Source organism: Anastrepha ludens, chromosome 3 (genome assembly GCF_028408465.1).
Source record: "Anastrepha ludens isolate Willacy chromosome 3, idAnaLude1.1, whole genome shotgun sequence".
NCBI lineage: Eukaryota > Metazoa > Arthropoda > Insecta > Diptera > Tephritidae > Anastrepha > Anastrepha ludens.
In genome coordinates, this window is record NC_071499.1 from 20,822,290 (window position 1) to 20,849,704 (window position 27,415).

Here is a 27,415-nt window from a genome sequence, read left to right on the forward strand (position 1 = left end):
TTTTAACGCCTCATATAGAGCTTCAATTGGGCTCTGTGTTATACCACGGCCAGAGCTCCAAAGCCCCTATTCGTCTTACGACCAATTGGGTTGGGACACCGAACCTAAGCGCCTACCGTATATTCAAATTTGCCGCTAAACTCAGTTTTTTTTTATATTTTGTAACGAAATAAAACCTAACAGGAAACGTGAAGCATCGTGAAAGTTACAATCAAGTCACAATTTACTGGGTACCAACGCATAAGGGAATGGAGGGAAATGAGAGAGTAAGGCAGGCACCCACTTGTCTAGGATGAGTACGTCAAACACATATCCCTCAGTCTCAGTTTTGAAGACGGAACTAGACGGGGAACTAACGTTGGAAGCTCAGTCTATATACGAAACACCGACCTCCCACAGGATTGCGAAAATAATGCTACGAAGGTAAATTGCGATAAGGCAGACATATGGCGTGCTTTTAGCGTAGCTGCAAAGCATATAAATGTTGCGTGAGGAAGAATGGGCCCTTCAGGCGGACTTCAGACAACAACAACTGGCGCAATAGGCTGCTAAAAACGGCAAAGAGATGTCACAGTGTGAACACCGGGCAGTTACTGGCACAGACAAAGACAGAAAAATGGCTCGATCACGGCCTTTCGATGCATTACATAACAGCAAGATTCCGGAAGGTGTAACCGTTTGGACGAGGGCACATTTTGGTTAGAGTTAAAGTCCCACACCAACGGCCTACTGGCCAAGTAGGCTTTTGACGATTTCCACCTAATTGGCAAAAACACCGCGGAATTCAATGGGGTTCGCGGACACCCTTGATCTCATTGCCTACCGAAGTGCTATCGCTTCTACGATGAAATGCCTAAGCTGTTTCGTATTTTTAGGTTTTTATAATGTCCACACTAGAAAAATCCTACTACATCTTGTACGGCTGACGTCGTCTACGTAGACTAGAATATTTCTCTCCTAGATTAGCTCTCTCAAATACTTTCAGTACAACCGCTTCTCATCATTTTATATCCCTGCCCCATAAAAGGATTAATTTGAAACACGTGTAAGGTGTGATTTTGTTCCTCAACCGAGGGTTCCTGCTCTTCAATTGTCTACGGAAACGAGAGATAAACATTTTAGACTCAAGACGTATATTTACAATGAACTTTTTCAGAACTTCGAAGTTATAAACCACATCGATGGGGCTTAAAAACCTGGTTGATCATGGACTTTAGTCTTCCGCATAACTATCAATAGCGTCTTAATGATTTACTGTCCCGTCCATAATACCAGGAGTGTTGCTAGAGTTACAGTCTTTAGCCGGATATAAACCTGTGCCGTTACGGTAACGTCGAACTGACTGTCGTGAGAACGAGCGCTTAGTAGCTGCCATATATTTTAAAAAGCTTATCCGTTATACGATCAGCTTCAGGGGATTTATTGATTTTTAACCATATTATTGTTAATTTGACGTCCTCATTCCTTGGAACATATCTTACCAAAAGTTTGCGTATAGTTGGTTATAAAGATGTATTAGTGTCGCGAGTCTCATTATGGCATTGAGTAGAAAGGGAATCGCCGCCAAGATAATCCACCTCATCAATGCCCCTTACAAAAACTTCGAACTGGCAGTACTTCACGCAGGCGTAAGGCAAGTTTTTCCCCTGTCGCCCCTTTCTTCGCCATCATCCTAGATGACATTATTAGCCAATTGACCCTGCATAGAACAGGCATCGTATGGAGCTTCTCCAGACATCTCGAGGACCTAAACTTTGCCGATGACAACTGACTCCTCTCTCACAAGCTCACTGGCATCCAAGCGAAGGCGGACAGACTAGTCACGCTGGCAAGCACCGTCGGACTGGAGGTCAACAAAGCAAAGGCGAATGCATACAGTGTAGGCGAGTTCGCCAATCTCAGGCGCTCTTAGCTGCGAATATTCAGTTCATGTGTGAAGTCAGTATTGTCGTACGGAAGGGAAACATGGCTGGTCTCCAGCACCATCACACAGAGACTACAATCTTTCGTCAACAAATGCTTCACCTGTGGAATATTCAGGCCGAACGCCATCTGCAACGGCGCGCTGTGAAACTCATTCTATGGCGCAAATCATACGCAGAAAGTGGCGAAGGATAGGTCACATGCCTAGAAAACAGCAAATAGCATCACGAGTGTGGCTCTGGATTGGAACTCGCAAAGGCACAGAGGTCGCGGTTGGCCAAAGATTACTTGGAAAAGGTCAATAATGCGCGAGCTGGCGGTTGCTGATATCACATCGGACGGCGCAAAAGCAACAACCCAGAACCGCGTGCGATGGAATAGTCTTGTCGAGACACCATGTTCCTGAGTGGAGGGAATATGGTTACAAAAAAAAATTCAAGAAAAAAGCTTTCTAGGGAAATTTTCCGTACCTTACTATGAACTTAAAACCAAGTTTATTCCATTCAATAAGAAGAATATGTGACGGCGCTCAAGTGGCCCCTAATGTGGTGGATGGTGTCCAATCTTTTCCTTTTCCGGAGCTTGCATCTGATTCATCGATTTAGTGCTAATTTCATCTATTCGTTTTTCCAACCCGAAAATGTAAATAGAATTTTTTTGTTTTTGTTATAAACTTTTTTTTATTTTATTTATTTGAAAAAAAAAATTAAGATGAGAAAAAAATAATAAGTGTAAGGAGTAATACATTTTACTAATTTAATTTTGAATTAGTCGCAAACTAATTAGTTCCCAACGGACTAGGACATATTTACCTTTCTAGCATTATTTCTAATTAAAATTAAAAAAATAATAAGTTGAAAGATAAATTGTATTAATCCTATTTTCAACTAGTCTTGAACTAGTTCCCAACAGACTAGTACAATTTACCTTTGTTAATTGAAAAAAAAATAGATAAAAAAAATGAGAAAAAAATAATAAGTTGAAAGAGTAATACATTTTACTAATTTTATTTTCAACTAGTCGCCAACTAGTTCCCAACAGACTGGTATAATTTACCTTTCTTATTTCAAAAAAAAAAAATAATAATAAATTGAAATACATTTTACTCATTTTATTTTCAACTAGGCGCGAACTAGTTCCCAATGGACTAGTAAATATTTACCTTTCTAACATTATATCTGGTTAAAATGATAAAAAAATAATAAGTTGAAAGAGTAATACATTTTACTAATTTTATTTTCAACTAGTCGCCAACTAGTTCCCAACAGACTGGTATAATTTACCTTTCTTATTTCAAAAAAAAAAAATAATAATAAATTGAAATACATTTTACTCATTTTATTTTCAACTAGTCGCGAACTAGTTCCCAACGGACTAGTACATATTTACCTTTCTAACATTATTTCTAAACATAGTTATGCACTCCACTGCATATGTCTGCATGCACTGCTATATTCATATGGCAAATGCGACCGTCAAAAGCAACAAGCGGGTGAGCGCACGTGCAATTCGCCGCAAGCGATTTTGTGGCAGCAGTCCAATAAGGCAATTTCAATCTGGTTGATTTCTATTTAATGCTAGGTTTCTACAACAAATACGCACTCATATGAATATGTACACACATACATACGTTTGGTATATATTTTGTTGAGGAGCAAAGGGCAAAAGCAAATTTATTGCATCTACAAGTGGGTACAATTCGATTGGGAAATTCGACTGAAGTTAATTTATTTGCGTCGGATTGGATTATCAACAATTTTCCTAGACAGTTCGATGCACAGTTGGATAGGAGCGAGCAAGTGATGAAGTGGGGAACCTATGACTGGTTGTTTGCTTAATTTGTGCATTGGTTTTCGGTTTTGTATGTATGTGTGTACACAAACACAATTTCAATATGGAGCCTTTATTAAATTCTACGATAAATGGGGGTCCTTATGGGTATTTAGTTATTTCTGCTCTTACTCGTAGTTGAAGGTTGCTAATGTTGGTAAAGGGCAACAGGTTTACTGCAAATATCTGCATGGAAAGCTTAGAAGCTGCATATGAAATTTTAGATCAGAGATGTGATGATTCTAGTGAGGCAAGGTTAGGTTAGGGGAAGTGGCTGTCCTTCGACGCACCTAGGGCAGTTAGAGACTCTTTGTGATACCACCGGAACTATTTAATCTTTACTATACTTGGTTGTCTTTAAACCTTATAGTACTTGATATGTATGGCCTTTAAAAAGCTGGCTATACTAACTAGCTTGGGATTCGCAACATCCGCAATGTTGTTCAGAAAAGCTAGACCGAGCAATCTCAACCGTCTTCTATCCAAAGCCATGCACCCTCATACTCGTAGAAGATATTCAACTGTCTCTTCCTCTTCTAAACTCTGACATCTTCCAGAACAGTCATTCGATGGCGCCCTTAACCTACTGGCATGTCTCCCTATTAGATTGTGGGGCTAACTTTCTCTCAGTTTCTTCGAGTCCGTGCCTGATGTATCACCACGCTTCGAAGGACGCGGAAAAGTACTGAGGATGTGTAGACATGTAAAATAAGATTGCCAAGAAAAAAATATTGTACATAATATTTTTTCTCAGCTTTCAAATTCCCGTGACAAACGTCCAAAAAATTATACCCTTTCCTTTATTTAGAAAAATTAAATTAAATGATAAACGAAAATGCTGAAAAAGTTGTTTCTAAGTGTGGTCGCCCTCGGCAGGCAATGACAAACTTTCCAGTGAATTTTTGCTATGAAAAAGTTGCTCATAAAAAACCTAAAATATTAATTTCTTTTTTTTTCTTTTTGTTTTTTATGCACTTTGTATTTCGTCGTTTTTGAATCGAAATTAAAAGTGGGTATTAGATAGCATCGATCTGCAAACATTTTATACCAACTTTATGAAAAGTGCATTATTTTCTGTGCAAATTCAATTCGCCATAGAACACATTTTTTTTGGGGTATTCTAATTAAATGGCGAGGCAGCTGATGAGAGGTGTGCGCCATCTATGCAATTCGCTTCAAATTACTCTGGTATGAGTTTCCAGGCCATAGGAGTATAGAGGGTAATGAGATAGCAGTTGAGTTAGCAGTTGAGTTAGCAAGAAAAGACTCGGTGATGGCAGTTGCTACCCCATTCAACACATTAAGAGCATCCATAGCTTCACACTACTCTGCTTGAGCTGAGAGAAGGTAGAAGCAACTGACTGCGAACAAGGCGGAACTTCGGCACGCAGAGAAATCTTTCAGATGCTATCTGAGCAGTATCCATTGTTTTTGGCACCTAAGGACGACCTTACACCCACAGTTTCATTTGGAAGGAAATTTGATGTCAAAAATCCATTGCGTGAGCAATGAAGTAATCCAGAGTTTATTCAAAGATGTTTTTTCGGTTATTATTATTTCTTTACCGAAGGATCCATGAATGAAATATGTTCTGGAACCGGATAGTACCTAAACGAGAATAATACATAAGTATCATTACGCTATGGGAGGAATGGCAATTGTTTTCCAAACGGAAATTTTTGCCATTCTGAAAGTAGCAGAATGAATAATTGAAAGGAGATGGAGCAGGAAACAGATTGGAGTCTTTAGTAACAGTCAGACTGCGTTATAGCTCTGGAGAACGCAAAGCAAACCTCAAAGATTGTTCAAGAATGTAAGTAGAAGCTTCATTCTGTTACAAAACTGAATAAGCTCGTACTTATATGGTTTCCAAGGCACTACGGGTTTTCAGAGAAATGAAATTGCCGATGAATTGGCCAACTGTGGATCAGCGGTTACCCCACAGGGACCAGAGCCAGTAAATGGAATCAGTTATGCAGAAATCAAGAAGTGGATCAGCGATTGTGTATACAACTTACATAAATAGCGATGGCCCAGTCAGGAACGCTGCAGAACTGCAAAGTATTTTGTGACAAACCGGAACAGAAAACTGTCGGACTTTCTTTTAAAACTTGGAAGAAAAGACGTTCGGTTGATGGTCGGTATTATTACAGGATACAATCCATGGGGTCAACACATGACCACCATAGGAAACATTGCTTAGAGGAGGCGGATGGTACTGAGCATTTTCCTTGTGAGTGTCCCGCATTTGCTAGAGCAAGACTACGAGTTTTAGGTTCTCTCAAACCGGACGATTTATCAAAGAATCAGATTTATCAAAGAATCTGGAAAATTTTCACAGGTCTAACTACCTCTATTCCTCTATTCTATCCCATATTTTTCCTTCTGTTACTTCTCTCCTTCCCTCCTTGACTATCCATCCTTTCACATTTCAGAGCTTTAAATACAATGGGCTTTTTAGCCTGAATGTTTTAGAAGTTACCAAATCTCTCGTTACTTCTTGGCTCGACCTTTCAAATTTCAATTTCAATAAATGCATGCACTACAACAACAAAATGGTCGTCGTACAACATCCAGAGAACGAATTACCTGTTAGAAAGCTCTCCGTTAAGCATCCCACGTATCACTGCAACCCTTACAGTTCTTCACTGGAAAGTAGGAGATCAATCAGCCAGACTAAACCTTCCTTTCAAATACATCTGCAGAAGGTGTTAGGCGAAGGGGATGAAAGAAACTCTTTTCCACTATTTATATCAATGTCCAGGTTTAGCTAGAGTAAGACTTCGCTCTTTCGGTAAGATTTTGCTACAGCAAATTAATGAAATCGCAGACATAGAGATACAAAGTAGACATAGAGATACAACTCAAGTAGAATCACACGAAATAGAGCTGACTCAAAAAAACTTAAAAAAACTAACAACAATGAAACATCACACGAGAAAAGTGGTCGTAAAACGGCACTAGTGGTTTATTTCAGTTGAAATACTCAACCACTCAACAACAACAACAACATGCCATCTATAGCCCATATTGCTGGCTACTTTGTCTACTGCATAGAAAGCGAAGTAAACTTTTATATGGGACTCAGCGGAGGTGAGTTTGATTAAACTCACATCATCCTGTTCGTTGTTCTACTGGAAGAGTGAGGTGGAGCCACAATCGGTTTTAGGTATCCCGATAGCAGCTAGCAGTCGCAATGATATAACAATAAAATCGCAAAATATATTTTCACGGCTCACCGTAGCCCAGTATAAACTCACATTCAAACAATGTTCACTGTGGCTAAATACAAAGTATGCAGTTGGGAAAGTACTCAAAGTATTACTCATTGGAAAGTCACAAAAGAATTTCGTTGATACGAAAGGCTTATAAGATCTTCTACCTACAATAGGGAACTGCACAACATTCGTAAAGTAGACATCAGGAAACTAGTAACTAGTAGGTTTTCGGACATTCCAGGTTAGTATTACTAAAATTCATCATCAATGTCTTTCTAACTGAATGGAACACAGGACCTCTGAGGTTTTAGTTCTAAAACTATTTCCATATAACTACAATTGCTGCACCTCCAAATCCGACGTGCATGCTGCCGTAGCGAGTGGATTCTACACATTTCTGTGGGTACCACGTGGAGACTGCATTCCTCGCGGATTTTAATTCATGTTTTTATATCTGTACCTCGAAAAATGTGGAGTACATCCTTAAGTTAGAAGCCTAAGGAAGATCTGTTGAGTTCCACGGTTAAGATGACCAGATACTCAAAAGCATGAGGCCGCTTCTAATCTAAAGAACAAACGCCTTTTGCAGCAGCGCATTCCAGGACAGCCGCTGCGAACTTTCGAAGGCCTTTAAAATCTAATTATATTTGTAAAAGTAGCCCCTCCAAAGCTTCCTCTATCGTTAATCTTGGCCACGTTTCCCTCGTGCATTGGTTACTTCCTCTTCAGCTATGGTTGCTCAGGTTGCCAGTGCGTTCCACGTGGAGGTGAGGGTAGAAATTGAGGGATTATAGAATGCTGATAGCTGCTTGTTCAGATTTCTAAAACTCTCTTACTCACCCTAAAACCCCCTACACGCCTTACTTAAATTACCATCTCTCAAAACTCACCTGTATTGCCTTGGCAAAGAGAAGGCTGCATATTTTTCATCGAGATCAAATGGATGCAAATGAAATCAAGAATGCTCCTGTTGCAGATATTCTGGACACATCTGGGCTAAATGGGACCTGATATAATACATTTAATGGTAGTAGTGCTAGTTTGTAGGGTTGGGGTTAACTACTTCTAAAGCATGTAGTAGAACACGAATGATCTTTTAAGTCATGAAACAGGCTCCTTTAGACAGCCTTTTTCCGTTCGACGTTGGAATGAAACTGAAAGTTCCTCCGTTTGTACGAGGATATCAAAGCTCAGATCCCGAAATTGGGTGAGAAGATTTACTCAACACCTAACAAGGGTATCTGTGCCAATTATCTATGCACATATACACTCTGATCAAATACATTCGTTTCACAAATGCTCCGAAATGAGCTTGACAAAGTTCTTCCTTGGTATTTCTCTGAACTTCGGACAGATCTCTCTATCCGCAAATTGGAGTTTGAGGGTCATGCTAGGGCAAAATTTCCAAGTAGGTAGGATTATAATAACTAAGAAATCCAGACCTATGCTGGTACCTCTGTCTTCACTGATGATTTCTGAATGGAATCGGGAGTCAGAGCAGGGGTTTGTTTTCTAAATCAGCACACTTATTTTTTTCATTAAAACTGCCGAGTACTGCTAACGTTTTTCAGGCAGAAGTCTTTTTCGGGCATGCAAAAAGCTTAAGGAACGTGAAAGCTAGGGAAAGTCAATATCTTTTCCGATAGTCAAACTGCGATCAAGGCTCTAACAACGCCATGGTGCAGATCCAAACTGGTCAACTCCGCAAGAAAGAGATAAAATCTCTTAGGTGTGCAGATAACATTTTTCTGGGTCTAGGTCCAGGACACAGGAACATAGAGGGAAATGAAATTACTGATTATCTTGCCAAAAAGGGGTGGACTGAATTGGCCTCAGTGGTCTCCCACCTGAACATCGGCATTCCACTGACTGTTGCTAAAAGGAAAAAGCACAATTTGTTTCTCAGAAAAGCACAGAACAGATGGAGCTCCATTTTTCATGTGCTACTTCGCAAACCTTTTCGCCCCAGTACAATAGACGCATGACGCAAAAAGTCTTGTGGAATCCACACCATTTAACTTCCAAACTCGTGGCTGAGCTTATCGGTCATTGAACGATAGTTAAACACTCAGAAACGCAATGTTTACCATTTAATCTCTATTGCCGAAGCTGTGGGGACTTTTCAGAGAAGGAGACTGTTGATCACTTTCGGTGTAAATTTTCCGGTTTGGCAGCTAGGTGACTAAGGTCACTAGGAGATCCTTTCTTCGACAGCCTGGAGCAGTGCACCAACGTAAATCCCATCAATCTTCTCTTTTACATCAACAGCTCTGGCTGGCTGTAGATATCTGCTTCGTTGCATCGCTTCGTTCCATGATTTGCACGAATCGCTCTGAACTAATCCCATTTTGACTGCGTGTTGGGGGGTGAGGCAGTGTCCCGTCAGTACTTCAACCAATATTTTGCAGTCTTTTCGAGAGAGTCATAAAATAAAGTCTGTAGTTTTCATATTCCAAGTCCTTAGCATAATTTTGGTAGTTTTGTACGAGGTTGAGTGCTCCCATATCGACTGCGTTTCCAGAGCTAAGTCCTCATATACTAGGTAGATACCTATGAAATGAGACTTTTTTTCAATTTGAAACGTTTATTAACAAAAAATGATTACAAATTTAATATTCAAAATAATAGCCATCGTTAGCGACACATTTTTCCCATCTCTCAGGCAATTTGTGGATGCCGCGCCAAAAAAATTCGCCGTCTTTGGCCGCAAACCTATCATCGAGCCATTTTTTGGCTTCTTCGTGGGAATTGAAGCGCTGCTCGGAAAGTGCGTGGCCCATCGATGCAAACAAATGATAATCGGAAGGCGCCAAGTCTGGTGAGTAAGCCGCATGCACCAGCGACTCCCAATCGTACGTCTCCACCAATTCCCGGGTCGCTCTTGCTCGATGTGGCGGTGCATTGTCATCAAGAAAAATTACTTTGTGACGCCAATCGGCATATTCTGGGCGTTTTTGGTGTATAGCGCTGTTCAAATCGGCCAATTGTCATTGGTAGCGTGCACCGTCAACTGTTTCACCTGGTTTTAATACTCGTACCAAATCATACCACGCTGATCCCAGAAAACACACAGCATTGCCTTGCCGCCGAAGCGATTTGGTTTGGCCGTTGTTATTGGCTTGTGGCCGGGCGGACCATACGATCGTTTACGCTTGGGATTGGAAAAATACACCAATTGTTCATCACCCGCAACGATTCGATGCAAAAGAGACTTCCTTTTGAACCGGGAGAGCAGCATTTCATAAGTGGTTTTTCGGTTCTCTTGCTGCCTTTCTGTCAATTCATGCGGCACCCATCTTCCGATCTTTAGAATCATGCCCATGTCTTTCAAACGGTTGGAAATGGTTTTTTGGGTCACTCCCAACTGCTCTGCCATCATTTCTTGCGTTTGACCATCATCTTTATCCATCAATGCTTGCAATTCGGCGTCCTCAAACTTTTTCGGTGGCCGGCCACGGTCCTCGTTAGTCCACGCTAAAATCACCGCTTCGGAATTTTTCAATCCACCTAAAGCACTGTACTCTACCTAGAGCTACTAAAGCTTCTATAAGCATTTGATGAGCTTGAGAAGCGTTTTTCTTCAATTGATAACAGAAAATCAACGATGTCCGCAAATCGCAGTTTAAAGGCAGGAAATTCGACATTTTTATGAGCGACAAAAATGCATTGTTTGATGAAACGTAACAAACAATGAACTGAATATTGTTGACAGATGACAGACAAAAAAAACAAGACATTTGGGATGATCTAAAAATACTCCTAGCGACATCTATGGACTTATTAGTCCAATGAAAGTCTCATTTCATAGGTATGTACCTGGTAGTTCCGTTTTCAGAAAGGAGATGTTTCTGACGTGCTCAATCTCAGCAAGCGAATGCCTCTCTTAGCATGCTCATCGGCTCTCTCTCATTTCCTTCTATTCCTCTCTCTCTATTCTACTGATATCCAGGGAATAGTAGCCTGCCCATTTCTGCAGGGCTCATTTATTTTGGATCTGCATTGTTGAGTACATTCCGAGTTAGTGCAAGGAGCCATCATTGCGTTATTAACCGCTTGGTTATCAATGAAAATGTAACTATTCGAGCTACACTCGTTTCATTGGTTTCACCTGAGAACTAACTGAAGTCATCGAGTTGAAGAAGGCACCAGCCATTGATCAAAGTTAGTTTGAAATTTTCTCCCTGGTTACTTCACAAAAAATAAGAATAAAAAATAGAAAATAAATCATACAACAAATAAACACTCAGTGTTCACATTAATTTGCGACACCCGTTGGCAAATCCACTCGGCAAAGCACAAATTGCTGAAGCGGAAGGCAGCCGTGGCAGTATGGCTGGGCGTAATGCCGGAACAAAAAGCCAAAATCTGGCAGAAAATTTCGAAGCCAAATTGCAACTACATACAAAAATTCCAATTCAACTAAGCACACACACACGCACACACACATTTGCAAATTCACATAGAAAAATAAACAAACTATTCAGACAGGATGCGGAAAAAAGTAAAAGTAAAGGCAGAGCTGCAAATAAAAGTGAGTATTACAGCTGTTGTGCGAGTGTATCGGAGTGTACATTCACACACACACACACATACATACATATGTATAACAATTTCACGCCCATTTATTCATTAAATGCTCTAAAACTGTAATTGCTTGAAAATCCTCCCACATTTTATAATCGCGTCTGTGTGTAGGTGTACTTTATGATTAATACTCTGTGTGTGTGTGCAAGTGTGTGTGGGTGAGTGCATGCACATATTTTTGAGTGGGCACGTAATACGGCCAATGGCATTAGTGGTTGCACGACACTATTCTGAGTAGGAATGTGTGTGTGTGGGTGGTCACATGAATTGTGCGAACTGTGCTCTGGCATTTTGGCATTCATTTGGTTGCGCTGCTGTGTGCGTGTGTGTGTGTGTGTGCGGTTGAAGCGAGTTTTTTGGTTAAGCGCTGCGTGCTTAAAGGCTCAGAAAGTTTTCCGTTTCAATTAAACGAAACAAATTTTGAAAAATTTCTTATTCATTTTCGCATAGCTGACAGCAACGAGGGAGCTGATTATATTTTCGCTTTGAGCTGCGAGTTTTGTTAGTTCCTTCCGCTGGCCAAATGAGGTTCTGGCCAGTCAGCGCAATGAAGCGCAACGATATAGAAAAGTGGCAGGCATTCGAAGCGAACGCAGCAGTTTTTGGTAAAGTGCAAAAAACTTGTGGCTTTGTGGCTAGAAATTGGATGCCTTAAATGCGCACAAACTAAATATCGAAGATAACGGCCAAGAACTTTTGTATGAGTTTCTTTGCTCACACCATTCGTTCAAACTATTTAATTTTTCCCCTCCAACGTTTAACAAATTATTGAAGAAATTTCGAAAGATGTTGCATTTGTTGAAATTGCGATTAGTGGCTTAAATATTTAGAGGGTAGGTCATCTGGCGTTTGGAGTTTGAATTACTTTTCTTGTTTTTGGCTTGAACACCTAAACTAACATGCGAGATTTGCCTGAAGTGTATTGTAGTTCATAGTTGGAAATTTACAAAATACGCAGTTTTTTGCTTGAAATTTTTTTGCTTTTGAAATTAATTTCATTTATTGCCATCTGTTTTTATTTTTTGCAATAAACAATATGTATCGGGTTGGGGAATAAGTTCGTAGCTTTTTTACCGAAGACTTTTATTTACACAAAAAGCCATAATTATATCAATAAATTCATCAATTATAAAGGGTTTTTTAATAAGAGGTGTTATTTTGATATTCAAAGAAAAATGCTATTTTTTAATATAAATGATCGGATGTTTGTCTCATTATAAAGAGGAAGGTATGCCGTTAATAGTGGAAAATAAGATCAGCAAATGATCACCACGACCAGGCTTACAGGACAATATCCTTTTCACGAAATTTTCCATAACCGAATTGCAAAGTGGCTGCTCTATGTCCTCGAAGGCCTCACGAATTCCATCTTTGAGGTATTGAATCGACCCTGGGCTGTTGTCGTAGACCTTCTCTTTCACGTGCACTCAAAGAAAAAAGTCAGAAAGTGTTAAATTACAAGATCTCGATGACCAATTGCGATCACCACTTCGAGAGATATCAGGATAAAGAAACTTTTCCCTTAAAAGATCAATGGTTTCGTTACTTGTGTGGCACGTAGCGCCGTCTTGTTGAAAATAAACGTTGTCCAGATCAATACCACCCAATTCCGGCCATAAAAAATCGTTAATCATCTCTCGATAGCGCAATCCATTCACCTGTAACACCTGTTTTTGGAAACACCCTTTATATTCGCCGTTGTTCCTTACAACCTCTTTCCAACTCTCTTCCAATTTGTTGATGCCGTTCCACCAAAAACGACGGATCCTGAAAGACTTCCCACTCGAGTTCTTGGAGTGAGGCTTTGACGACTTGTGCAACATGACGTCAGGCGTTGTTGTGAATGAGTATGGTTTGACCACTTCGTTCCACCAAAAACGACGGATCCTGAAGGACCTCCCACTCGAGTTCTTGGAGTGAGGCTTTGACGACTTGTGCAACATGACGTCAGGCGTTGTTGTGAATGAGTATGGTTTGACCACTTTGATCCGGTCTTTTCAGTCAAATAGCCTCATTCACGCGGTGCAGCTGGGCAATGCAGAGCTTCTTGTTGACCGTGGCATTCCATTCGAGCATTTCGCAGCGCACCATGCCCTCCCAGTCGCACTAAACACATTTCTTTGGATGAAGATCCGGCTTGACGCTTCGCTTTCGCGTTTTATGATCGCGGCTAATTTTTTTCCCAATTCACGACTGGTTGGGCGACCGTTCTCCGTTCTTCTTCAAAAGTGATTTGAGACATTCTTTATCGAATTCAGAAGACCTTCCGCTGAGGGACGTGTCATCGACCTCAAAGCCGGCATTCACTATTTTTGAACTTTGCAAACCAAAGACTCACCTATGACACCTTCTCCGTACACATCACAAATGTCCCTCTGACCTCGATGAAGAGCAATCAAAGAAGAACAGTTGTCGAAAATATTGATATTTGCCTCCAGCAAACGGCGGACGCCGTATCCGAATGGGTTGGTGCTTACTAATATTCGGAATTCAGAGGGAACGTAGATTCGAGTCTCAATGAAGGACCAAAAAGAAGACGACAATGAAGAATGGCAAACCTCGGAGTGTATTTCAGCCATGAAAAAGCTCTTCATAAAAAATATCTGCCGCTCGGAGTCGGCTTGAAACTGTAGATCCCTCCAATTGTAGAACAACATCAAGACACACACAGACCAATAGGAGGAGAAGCTCGGTTAAACACATAACTGAAATGTACGCGCCAATTATATATATACATACATGTAAGAATTTCAAGTCACTAGACGATTGGCACCCACGCGTAAAAGGTAGGTTTGCCATTTCGTTCGCATTAGAGTTGTTATTGTTATTTTTTTTGATTTTTTTCTTGTACTACTAAACATTCTAAGTTTTGCAAAATAAGAAGCTGCAGAAATTTTTTGTACAGAAACATTGAACCCCATTAAAAATAGGGCAGCTTCAAGGCGCTAAATCGAGTGAAATTGCAGAAAGAGCTCAATCAAACACCCAGTAAAGGGTGTAAGAGCCAATTACATCTACATACAAGGTGAAGCCTAAAATAAACAAGACTGGCGTCATAAAAATGGCTAACTGACTTCCAGTGAAAGCTTGGTGACATCAGGTTCAGTGGAAGCGATGTTATTGCATCTAAAGTGTCAGTATGTTTGTGTCAACGGTACAAAAATGAGTTTCGAACAAAAAGCTAATGTCAAATTTTGTTTTAAAATCGGTAAAACCTTTACCGAAACATTTGAATTGAGGAAAAAAGTTTATGGCGATGATTGTCTATCTTGCGCCAAAATGAGTGGTTTACATGTTTCAGAGATGGAAGACAATGAACATACGCCGCCCAAAATCAGTAATCACCAAAAACTTCAGCGAATTGTTCGTAAATTTATAAAACATGAACCGAAATCATCGTTGAAATTCATGAAACGGGAGTTGAATATCTTCAGACATCGATTTATCGCATTTCAACTGATAATTTGGGCTCTCGAAAAGTCTGTGCACGTTTCATTCCGCACAAGTTAACTGAGGACCAAAAATTGCTCAGAATTCAACATTCGAAAAACCTCATTAAAGAGGCGAGAAAAGACGAGAACTTCTTTTGCAACATTGGAACTGGTAATGAAACGGGGAGTTTCCAACATGAACCTGAAACTAAGCGTGAAAGTGCCGCATAGAAGGCCCCAGATGAGCCACCACCCAAAAAATCGCGTGTAGAGAGATCAAAAAACAAGTCGATGCTCATTTGTTTTCAACGATTCTAAGGGAATTATCCACAAGGAGTTCATGCCAATGGGCCAAACCGTCAATGCAATTTTCTATCTTGACGTATGGAAGCGTTTGTTGCATCGCATTTGTCGAATTTATCCTAAATACCGCAATCTTATGACTGATTTTTTGACTAGAAATCGCATTTTAACCATCAATCACTCAACGTATTCGCCTGAAGAGGCTCCCTTTGACTTCTACCTATTCGGAAAATTGAATTTGGTGGTGAAAGAAAAACGTTTTGCGTCCGTAGAGGCCATCCAAAAGGCTTGTACTGAAGGACATTCCGGATTCCGGTCAATGACCTGACACACTCTTTCCAAAAGCTTTTAGATCGCGCAAAACAGTGTATTGAGGCCAGTGGGAACTATTTTGAATAAATAAACTCGAAATTATTAGAACAAAGCTCCTGTCGTTTCTATTATTTTAGCTCAGTCTTGTTTATTTTGGATTTCACCTTCAGCTAATGGTTTTATATATAACCGGCGCCTGTTGGACACACCAAATAAAGCCAAGTCCTTCTCCACCTGATCTTTCAAGTGCAGAGGAGACCTTCTTCTTCCTCTGCTACCACCAGCTGGTACCGCGTCGAATACTTTCAGAGCCGGAGCGTAAAGCTAATTACAGCTCATTGTTCCATCGCCTGCGACATTCGCCGTTGCCACCGTGCAAAGGTCCAAGAATCTTTGGCTCCAAGCGTCGCTTCATCGGATGTTGTCATCGTCCAAGTTTCTGCGCCATACGTTAGGACGGGCATGATGAGAGCCTTTTAGAGTGTTAGTTTTGTTCGTCGAGAGAGCACTTTACTGCTCAGTTGCCTACTTAGTCCAAAGTAGCACTTGTTGGCAAGAGAGATTCTATGTTGGATTTTAGGACTGACATGTATATCGGTATTGATGTTAGTTCTTAGATAAACGAAGTCTCTTACAGCCTTGAAATCACAACTGTCAGCAATGACGTGAGTGCCGATACGCGAGTCTGGCGACTGTCTGTTTGATGAGAGGAGGTACTTCGTTTTGTCCTCGTTTACCATCAGCCCCATTGCTAAGAGGTCGCGATAAATACAATCATAAAATCCGTCTGCGCGTAGGTTCGCACGAGGACGCAGCTGCCTCCAAAAGTAAACTTAGTAGATGGTAAAAACAAATAAATATAATAAATAATTTAATACCCAAGTTTTCTATTTTCTCTGCATTAAATTTCTCTGCTTCGTTCCACTTTTTTTTTCTTGTAAAGTTTCTGCTTTTCTTTTAATAATGAGCTAACCGAAAGGGTTCTGACCCGAAGGTATTCTCATTATTATCAGCAAACTTGTCAGGACGTGCGTAAAATGAGGAAAGTACTTGAGAAGAAAAAAAAAATTAAAGGAAAAAGCACTAAATTGCTCTCAATGCGGCAAACCTACGATGAAAGTACACAAATAAAGTGGTAACAAACAAGAAGAACAAAAACTAGTGGAACCACTCGTGCAGGCATAAGTATCGATGTATGCATGTATGTATGTATGTGTGTATGTATGTATGCACATTTAATGTGTGGTGCAAGGTGAGTTTATTTTGGTAGAAGTAAACACTTCGTTACTCAGCAACAGAGACAATAAGCAACAATGTCCGTTTTAATATCTTTACAAACTTGCAAAAAGCTGCCAACTGCCAAACGCATGGAGGCAGGCGCACACACACACGTGTGCTTCATTGAGTGAACGCACACGCAGTCATCGAAGCAAATGAAAAAAAAAATTAGAAATAGAACAAAAAGATGACTTCGCAAAGGCAAACTTATACTACCACGCACACACACACACACACGTACAAATAAAAGTATGTGCAAGGCATAAACCCAGCTATAATACTGCTAATGTATGTATGTATGTATGTGCCTCCAATATTTGTTCTGCAAGACTATTCCCAAGCACATGTAACAGTGTGTGTGTGTGTGTTTAGTTTTTACAACAGCAACAGTTTCCGAAACATTCCTTGCAACAAAGTTTGCAATTTCCACTTTTAATTGTGAGCCAGACCATGACAAGGACAATTGAATTAACAGCACGACGACACAGGAAAAGGAGTAGCGAACACAAGAGACTGTCCGCATTGCACATTCAAGCATGCATATCTGGTTTCGTATAAAAGTTACCGTTATGTCAGTAATTCAGCTGCAGTAACTGGCAGCATTTTTGGACAGAAGCCAGAGATGTGGCAAAGGTAGGAGCAATAACCGTTGTCGTTGTGCAACCGCAACCGCAAACAACTGCAGTTGCGTCACCAATAATACGCACACATACTTACTTACTTGCTTAGAGCAGCTTGCGGTTGTAAGCTGCTTATTAGACACCCTGCAGGAAAATGCGAGAATTTCAAACTTTGCACTTCGTATAAACTTGTGTGGTACCTGTTTTCCTCCCTATAATCGGATGAGGAATATTATAAGCTAACTCCTTTTTATTATAAGGTGAGTCCAACACTTTTTGAATAAAAAATAAGTGGCAACACCATTAAAAAAATATTTTTCAAATACAACTTCTCTAATCGTAATTTGCGTGATGCTCACATGCAAGTACTTAATATACATTTTTCCAACCTTGCGCCTATGAGTTAGGTGGCAACGCCGTACACAAGTAATTTCTATTAAAAAGCAAACAATTTCTGGTTTTAGTTGCAAATGTTTATTTTAAGGCAAGACCTTTTTATTATATGGTTATAAAGTGCTACTTTTGAATAAAAAATAAGTGGCAACATCATTCAAAAAATAATCTTCAAGTAAAATATTTCAATGGTTATTTGCGTGATGCGCACATAAAGTATTTAATATACATTTTCCCCCACTATGCCAACGTGTTAGGTGGCAACGCCATAAAAAAATAATTTCAATTAAAAAGCAAATTATTTCTGGTTTTAGTTGCACTCTTATTTTTAAAATCCGCTGCTTTTTATTATAAAGCAATTCCAACACATTTTAAATAAAAAAAAAGTGGCAACACCTTAAAAAAATAATTTTCCAGCAAAATATTTTCAATCGTTATTTGCGTTATGCGCACATCAGAGTACTTAATTTGTCTGTGCTATTATCCCCCACTTGTGCCCACGAGGTAAGTGGCAACGCCATAAAAAAAATAATTTCAATCAAAAACCAAACTATTTCTGTTTTCGTTTGTAATTTGTTTTTTAAAGCACCCCGTTTTTATAATAGAGAAATTCCAAAAATTTTTGAAAAAAATATAAGTGGCAACACTATTCGAAAAATACTTTTCAAATACAATTTTTTCAATCGTAATTTCGCAGCTCCTGTTTTTATAAAGCGCACTCAACACGTTTTGAATTAAAAAATTAAGTGGCAGCACCATTTAAAAAATACTTTCAAATACAATTTTTTCAATCGTAATTTGCGTGATGCCCACATCGGAATACGCAATTTGACTGTACTATTATTTGCGTCTGCGAGTTAGATGGCAACGCCGTGTACAAATAATTTAATTAAAAAGCAAAAAATTTCTGTGGCTGGTTGCCGCTTTTTATTTAAACCACCTCCATTTTATTATAAGGTAATTCCAGGTAAAAAATAAGTGGCAACACCATTCAAAAAATACTTTTTATATAAAAACTTTTCAAACTTGATTTAGTGTTACCCATATCCGAGTACTTAATTTATGTGTACAATTACATACGACTTGCGCTTACGAGTTACGTGGCAACGCCATGCGCAAATAATTTTTGTTTTTAATTGCAAATTTTTATTTAAAGGCAAAACCTCGTTATTATAAAGTAATTCCAACACATTTTGAATAAAACAATAAGTGGCAACACCATTAAAAAAATATTTTTCCAATAATTTTTTTCCAATCGTTATTTGCGTGATGTTCTGAGTACTAAATTTATCTGCACTATTATCCCCTATTTGCATCTACTAGTTAGGTGGCAACGCCATGCACAAATAATTTCTATTAAAAGGTAAATAATTTCTATTTTTGGTGGCAAATTTTTATTTTAAATCACAACCTTTGTAATAAACAAAGGAATTCCAACATTTTTTTAAACAAAAATAAATGGCAACACCATTCAAAAATACTTTTAAAATACAAATTTTTCAACCGTATTTGCGAGATATCCACATCCATGTACTTAATATATATCTTTCCCCCCTGTTCCTACGAGTTAAGTGGCAACGCCTTACACAAATCATTTCCATTAAAGGCAAAACAATTTTTGTTTTAAGTTGCAATTTTATATTTTAAGCCGTCTCGTTTTTATTATAAGGCAATTCTAACACTTGGAAAAATAATGAGTGGCAACACCATTCAAAAAATCTTACAAATAAAATTTTTTTCAATTGTAATTTGCGTGATGTTCCGAGTACAAAAAATTTATCTGCGGTATTGTACACCTTTTGCGTCTACAAGTTAGGTAGCAACGCCATGCACAAATCATTTCAACCAAAAAATTAAACCAGTTCTGTTTTAAGTTGCAGTTTTTTATTTTAAATCACCTCCTTTTTATTACAAAGCAATTCCAACACTTTTTTAATCAAAAATAAATGGCAACACCGTTCAAAAATCCTTTCCAAATACAAATTTTTCAATCGTAATTCGCGCGATGTCCACATCCGAGTTTTAAATACACATTTTACCACCCCTGCGCCTACGAGTTAAGTAGCAACGCCATACACAACTCATTTCTTTTAAAAAGCGAACAATTTCTGTTATTTTTTATATATTATTATATTTTATTTTACTTATATTTCAAAACATTTATTTTAAATACGCGCGCAGTAAAAAACTTTGTTCTTTAATTAGCTCAAAAAAATTTGGCATTTTCTTTTCTTTAAATAGGCGTTTTAGCGCTTTTTTATATCCAACACCGCAGCTGAGAGAGAGAGATTTGACTGCTCAAAGGAGAAGAAGAAGAACATAGTGTGAAAGCGTGAAAAAAATGCCCGCTCTGATTCGCATTTTACATCCCAATTACCCTGTGAATTACGCATTTCACTATACAAAATTTTGAGATCGAATTTCTTCATTTGTAAGTAACTCAGTCGCAAAAAAAAAAACAAATATAAAAGGACACTAAATTCCAAATAAGCACTCTTAATAGGACTCTCTATTTTACGCTTCTCCGAGCATGCACTCTAGAAGCCACTCAACTATTCAAGCTCCTCTTAGTCACCTTCAAAAAGTTGCCCAATGCAATGTAAGAAGTGAAATAATTTTTAATTAATCGCCTTTGTGAATTTTTCTGAACAGGATTGCTTAAGATGCACAAACAAACTCGCATCCATTTCGAGTATTTTGCGTTCATTGCCTTCAATAAATAAAAATCAAATACTTGCACTTGTAAATATAGAAAATACAACTCAATTTGAAATTAGCTCATTGAATAACCTTTTCGATTTATATTTCACATTGACCTTCAGTGCCAGACGTCGGTGCTTATTGCTCTGGAACTACAAGAAATTTTATGAAACAACAAAAGGCAAAAAACGAAAAGTGGTCAGTGAACTGCAACTGAGTTTAACCCTTCTGTGAGATTTGTGTGAAATTCTACCTAATGAAGTGTATTTTTTTCAATTTGGACTTATTACTTTCATGGAACTGGCAATCATTTTTCAAAACTTAATATCAAAGCTTGAAATAAAGTCGTCAGATATGGACTGGTCTGGCGTAAAGCGCCTGCATGGGTGGCGGATGCAGGAATAGGCGCTTAGAAATATGGCATAGCGGAACCGAACTGAAAGTAGTAAACAAAGGATCTGTGGTAACAGTCTCGGACTCTAGAGTTGACAGCGGTGGAACGAGTTCTCGATTGGGGGCGCAGAAGACAGAGTCCCTTTTTTAGGTTATTATGATGATATACGCACTTGACTGTAGCGATCTTGGACGGAGCGTATAAGACGGTACGTAAAGTTAAGTGGCGCATCGGCAGTCCTACGATTCTGAAATCCAGAAGCGATTCTTTTCTCAGTGAAATGGCTCTCTGATCTACTTCTGATCTATACCTAGAAGACGGCAAGATACCATACCTTACGGCAAATATAAAAACCAACTCCAATGAGACGAAGCTGGTATAGAAGACCTCTTGGTGCTGCTTTGCGAAACTACGAGAGTGCGGTCTTACTTCTATGATACCAGGCGAGAAGACTTTGCTGAGGAAGCCTGCCTACATTGTTCGGCCGAATGAACTACTGCGAGAGATCTGTAGACAATAAATGACTGGTAAGAAAGGCGGAGGACCTAATAGTGTCAGGCTTGGGTTAAATGGGCTGGCTGTGCTCTTAAGATTACATTCAGGCCTTTAAATTTTTGTAGCTCTGCAGACTAATGGCGTACTCCAATTATGACCTAATTACTGAAGATGCTGGAGGTGGATAGTACAACTTATAAATAATATACGTCCTGAGTTTAATCTTTACAAAGAGGTCGTTACGGAACCCAGTTTGACCAGTTTATCGGCTGCGTTTTTTCCGGTGTTATTTCGGCCGCCGTAGCCTTATGGGTTGGTGCGTGACTTCTACATAGGCTCGAATCTCCGTGCATGAACATCAAATAGTAGAAAGCTTTTTCTAAAAGCGGTCACCCCTCGGCAGACAATGGCAAACCTTCGAGTGTATTTATGCCATAAAAAAACTCCTCACAAAAAACAATCTGCCGTTCGTAGTCCCTCCATTTGTGGAACAACATCGAGACCACAACACAAATAGGAGGAGGAGCTCGGCTGAATACCTAACAGAAGTGCTTGCGCCACTCATTTATTTATTTTTATACTGAGATCTGGCTGCAGACGCTATTTAAAAGAGTTCTACATTATTTTAATGGAGGATGTTTCCATATGTAAAAGTCCACGCAAGTGGAGAAAGTTACAATACTAATCGTCATTCACTTGGGAGTGGCCAGGACTATTCTTCTACATATGGTTCAAGCTGCCCACAACATCCGAGATTAGCCCAAGTATCCTCTGGGTAGCTTCCGCACAGCCGTTCGGGAGTGAGCTAACGTGAGAAGGCGAAGCATCCCAGGATAGCTGGTTGTGGGCTGAGTTTGGGACCCGCCACTTAAAAATCGCGAAAAGATGTACAAATTAATTATTGTGAAAGCCGAACAGAAAAATATCTGCGAAAACGTAACATGCCCTCTTTGAAGGGGGCCTCAAAGAGCGACGGTAAACACTTTTTCTGGAGAACATAGATTAGATGAAGGGAGCTTCTTACTTACGGAGAGTTTGTGATGGCCCTAGCTGTCGTTGAATATATACGTGTTGGTTCCAGACGAAGATGTTAAGCTCCTTTTTCCCACCCCATCTCGGCGGAAGGAGAGTGTGTATAATTCTGTTTCAGGCCGTGCGTCATTAGTTATCTGTCTGATAGTTGCTTGGAAAATAGAGATTATCTTACCAGACACCATTTTGTTGCTTCCCTGAGTCTACTACTTGCAGTCTCACAACAGGCGAAGCATACTGCTTGAGTTTGAATAAAAGAGAGATGCACTATTGGAGTAAATTCTAATGTTGCTTGAGTAAAATGTTTGGCACCTGTGATATATAAAAAGCATGAATTCATTTGCTTTTCTATAGAAGAAATTTCTTGTAAAATCAGACATAGCAGAAATGCGTGCATCGCTAACCAATGATATTATACGCCAGTTTTCCCAAATCGGATACTGCTCCCCTTGCTGATTCTAGCGATTCGGCTTGTACTTCGGTTAGCTGACCGGTTGCATACCTCAAAGTCTAAAAAAAGTCCTATTGGTCGCCTTTTTGTCGTAGTACCTCTGAGTTAAGGGACGGTTATATTTAGCCAGTCCCTCTTGTTCTACATTAGTAGGCCCTCTAGAGATACTAGGTCCTTCTATGGCAACCTGTCGGTTAAACCTGGAACAGATGCCCCACCCCTGTAAGATGTTGAGGTGAAGACAGGATTATTCGCCTTAAGCGGAGTTAACCCCAAAACTCCTGTTATCAACTGATTGGAGACCAGTTTGTCCAAGCCCCCTCGGCTACCGTTGCCTTCTGCATTGCTCGTGCTGGGACCAGCCCTCTCGTTCTGGCCTTTTCTGTCTCCTATCAATCAGGTGGTCTGATCACTATCTTGCTCGTAGCTGTGATGGAGCCACTTCCGTCGGTTTTTTGAGAAGACCGACCTTCTTGTTTGAAGTATTTTGAATCAGTTTTGGCCCCACGAGTGTCAGACATGGAAGCCCGACCTCCTTTGAGAGGATCGACCTTCTTGTTTTAAGTACTTTTTTTAAATTTTGAATCAGCTTTGGTCCCATGAGTGTCAGACTTGGAGGCCTGACCTCCTTGATTTAAGTATTTTTCTTAAATTTTGAATCAGTTTGAGCCCCACGAGTGTTTTAGGTCCGCCTGCACAGAAGTTCGTGTTCACAGTTAAACAGGTCACTCCGTATGCGACTGTGCTATTTTTAATTTGGGCCCTCAGCCAGGCTGAACCTCGGCATTGTTCCAACCCAGAGCGAAACTTGGTTATCGTTCAAAAAGCAGCTCGAACCATAAGAATATAATTCGCTCACTCAATACTAGAATGCACGTCAACGGGCACATTCCCATCCTTTGATAAGGTCTGATTAACGATTCGGCAAGGTGCCTGTCTTCGCAGAGGTGAAGCAAGAACATCTGCAAAGTATTTTTTTTCTATGGCCATAAGAGGGTTAACGAAGTGAGTACAAGAAATTATTTGTTAGTATTCGGCTTAGAAATAATTCTTTCACATTTGCAAGATACATAAAGTTATGGAATGTATATCTTGAGGGAAAATTAGAAACAATATTATGGAAAAAGGAAAGAAATCATATGTACAGTAAATATTCGTAAAAACAATTGATATGGAAAGCAGTAAAATTTTAACAGAATTTTCGTTGCTTTTTCAAATATAGATACGAAAATCCCCTGCTCTATGTAAGGGTGGTGGACAGCAAGAAAGAGGCAAAGTTGTTCGGCTCATTAAATGAAAAATACTTGTTGATTCTTGATTATTTATAAATTTAAAATCCGATCCGATTGCGTGTGTGCCGATTTATGATGTTTCGTATATTTCTCTGTGTATAAAAAAATTATCAAAAATCAACAAACATTTTCAAACTCTGATTTTCTTTTAAAGACTTAAACTATTGCTAATCAAATGACCTGCCTAGGGAATGGCAGTCAACTTGCGTTCATTGATTTTTATTGAATTATGATTTTTATTCATTACTCAATTGTCCGCATATTTGCTAAATTGTTCAGCACGCGCCCAGAGCTATGCTACATTTCACTGCATAGGAGCGTTTATATATGAGTAAATATTCCATATATGTATGTGTGCACGCCAATCAATTGCGAAATCAATGAAGTCAAACGTGCAATCATAAATGTTGAAGTGAAGATTTCATTTGCGGCGCATTCTCTCAGCATAGAAAGAGCGAGAGGAAAACGATAGCAACAGAGCGGCATTAAACTAAGTCAGCAAAATGAGTTGATGGGAAAATAACAAATTGCGAACGTGACCAGCACAAAACTGAGCCAGCCTACTTGCATACAAAGTATCGTACAAATGTGTAAGCAGCTGACTTATGTACGTGTCCGTGTATTAGGATGGGACATAATTTTCTTTTTATTTTTAATTTTATTTTTTTGTTTTTTGTGGTGGGAGTATCACCAAATCGCTCTATGATCGAAGAAGTTAGCCTGCTAAGTTTGTTTTTTGTTTTTGTTTTTGTTTTTAATATTTATGTCAATGACCCGACCGACGCTGAAAACATCGGTTCTCGTCCGATCACCTAAATTAAGCAACGTCGAGCACCGTTAGTGCCTGGATGGGGGACCGCCTGCAACCACCGCGAGTTGTTGGCTTTTGCCGAATTTAGTATCTAACCGTGCTGCCAGGGCTTTGAAAATTTCTTTGAAAATTTCTAGTGAACTTACAAAAAGGAAAAAGGACACTTTTCCGCAAATTTGGGATAGTTATTTAGTCAACCAAGTTTTTTTTTTTTGAGTTTTAAAATATTTTTGTTTTCTACAATAATTTTTATGCCAACGATCCTACCCCCGCTGAAAACATCGGGTTTCTTCCGATCACTTAAATTAAGCAGCGTCGGTCGCGGTTAATACTTGGATGGGGGACCGTCCACATTGAAAGCATCGGTTCTCTTCCGAGCACCGAGATTAAGCAGCGTCGGACGCGGTTAGTACTTGGATGGGGGTCCGCGAGTTGTTGGATTTTGCCGAATTTAGTATCTAACCATGCCGCCACAGCTTTGAGAATTACGAGTGAAATTGCAGAAAGAAAAAAATATACTCTTCCGTAAATATAGTATAATTATTTAGTCAGTTAAGGTTTTTTATATATGTTATATCTTTATTTTTATTTTTATGCCAACGACCCTAGCCACGCTGAAAACATCGGTTCTCTTCCGATCATCGAAATTAAGCAGCGTCGGGCGCGGTTAGTACTTAGATGGGAGACCGCTTGCGAACACCGCGTGTTGTTGGCCTTTGCCGAATTTAGTACCCAACCGTGCAGGCAGAGCTTTGAAAATTACGAGTGAATTTACAGAAAGAAGAAAATACACTTTTCCGTAAATTTGGTATAATTATTTAGTCAGCCAAGTTTTTTTTTTTTTTTATATTTTTGTTTTTAATATTTTTGTTTTTAATATTTTAGTTTTTTAATTTTTGTGCCAACGATCCTACCCACGCTGAAAACATCGGCTCTTGTCCGATCGCCTAAATTAAGCAGCGTCGGGCGCGGTTAGTACTTAGATGGGGGACCACTTGCGAACACCGCGTGTTGTGATGCCAGAGCTTTAAAAATTATGAGTGAATTTGCAAAATGGACTTTTGCACTTTTCCGAGTATTTGGTATGAAACAATTTCATCTTTTTTTTTAATTTCCTTTCATAAACGTCACAAATTGATACTCTATGATTTGTTAAAAAAATTTACTATTTTTCAAAATGCTACTGAAAATCAATCAAAATTTAAAAAGAAATGTTCAAAATAAAAAAAATAAAAATATTAATCGACACTTTTTAATCTATTTGAATTTTCTTTTAAGTATTAAATTCATAAAAAAAATAAATATATAAATTTTTTATTAAATATTAAAAACAAAAAATTAAAATATATTAAAAAGTGTCGATAAAAATATTAATTGTTTTTATGAATAAAATCTTTTTTCTCCTATATAAATTCCATAGTAGTTTTCAAAGCACTGACGGGTGAATATAAAGGGTGGTTAAGTTTCAAGGGCCGGTGTTGATTTTGAACAAAGTACAATTTTTTTTTTTAAATTATTGTCACTTCTCTTTATTATGATAATATTGGTATGGCTCAATTACGTATGGAAGAAAATATTGGCCAAATGCCTCCATCCGATGGTCCAAATTTTCGATGAAGCTGAGGTATAATTGAGGTTCTATGCCGTTAATGAGCCGAATTATCTCATCCTAGCTTATCGATGTAGACCTTTTCTTTCAAATAATTCCAAAGAAAGAAGTCCAACGGTGTCGTTGACGTTTAGGTGTGGTCATTCAACATCGACGCTTGAAATTTAACCACCCTTTATTATAATATTAAATAAAAATATACTTAGGTAGCTCGAAATTAATTACACTTTCGGAAGATTTACAATTTTTGCAATTGGCGTCGGTTGTCAATTTTATTGGACGCTTGTGAATTAGACATCAACAAAGTTATTGAAAAAAAAATTGAATGATACATTTTTCGGAAATGGAAATATCACCTACGTTCCTTGTAGGAATAATGGGAAAACATTTATATATTAAGGAGACTAATTTTACGGCTGTATAACAAAATTTTGGGAGCAGCATAAAAAAGCAATGTTGCTTTGGCCATCCTAATGTACACACAAACATACTTATGTAAGACTTACAAAGTTGTTATGCAAAGAATGGCGATTGTTTCAAAACTCTTTATTGCATGACTTAGCTTTCCACGAGTTTTATTTGCGTGTACTCGTGTGTGTGTGTAAGTGGAACGATTCTCAGCAACTCTTCTACGCATACAATTATTTACATATTTATGTAGCGCAATTCTTCAAGTTCTCTTAAATGCTTTAACTGGATTTGAAACTCATACATTCGGCTGAAGTGCCTCATGCCGGTA

At 38.9% G+C, this 27,415-nt stretch overlaps 1 pseudogene; it reads left to right on the forward strand.

The window, feature by feature from the left end:
- The first annotated feature begins 25,662 nt into the window (after positions 1-25,662).
- On the forward strand, positions 25,663-25,782 carry LOC128859440 (5S ribosomal RNA; annotated as a pseudogene).
- Positions 25,783-27,415: the final 1,633 nt, after the last annotated feature.